The following is a 793-nucleotide window of genomic DNA, read 5'->3' as shown; positions in this document are numbered from 1 at the left end:
GGGAGGAAGAGAGCTAGCTTGGCAGGTGGGCAGAGGGAGGGCATTCCAGGCCCGGGGGAGGACGTGGGCTGGGGGTCGACGGCGGGACAGGCGAGAACGAGGCCTAACGGTGAGGAGATTAGCGGCGGAGGAGCGGAGGGTACGGGGTGGGCTGGAGAAGGAGAGAAGGGAGGTGAGGTAGGAGGGGGCGAGGTGATGGACAGCCTTGAAGCCCAGGGTGAGGAGTTTCTGCCTGATGGGCAGATTGATTGGTAGCCACTGGACATTTTTGAGTCCTCCTTTGGCTGCTGGGGCTCCACTCCCAGGCATGCCCTGGGCACCATGGGCTGCCTGAGCAGATCGAGGCCACTGCTGTCCGTGCCTCGGGCCACTCCTCCAGATGACCACGGAACTCCTCCAGGTGCCCTTGGCGTCTTCCTCTCCCGGACCACCATGTTGTCTCCCCGGGAACCCACACTGACTCCCCTCCTCATCACTATGAGGCGCCTCCATCTTGTCCTTCGTTGCTCGCGCCACCCGGGTATTCTATCCCAGTGTTTACTACGGTGCTCTGCACATAGCAAGCACTTAATAAATATCATCAATATTACTACTACTAATAATGGCATTTATTAAGCGCTTACTTAAGCGCAAAGCACTGTTCTCAGTGCTGGGGAGGTTACAAGGTGATCAGGTTGTCCCACGGGGGGCTCACAGTCTTAATCCCCATTTTACAGATGAGGGAACTGAGGCCCAGCGAAGTGAAGTGACTTGCCCAAAGTCACACAGCTGACAAGTGGCGGAGCCGGGATTT

Source organism: Tachyglossus aculeatus, chromosome X4 (genome assembly GCF_015852505.1).
Source record: "Tachyglossus aculeatus isolate mTacAcu1 chromosome X4, mTacAcu1.pri, whole genome shotgun sequence".
Lineage (NCBI taxonomy): Eukaryota > Metazoa > Chordata > Mammalia > Monotremata > Tachyglossidae > Tachyglossus > Tachyglossus aculeatus.
Note: the sequence above shows the minus strand (reverse complement) of the source record.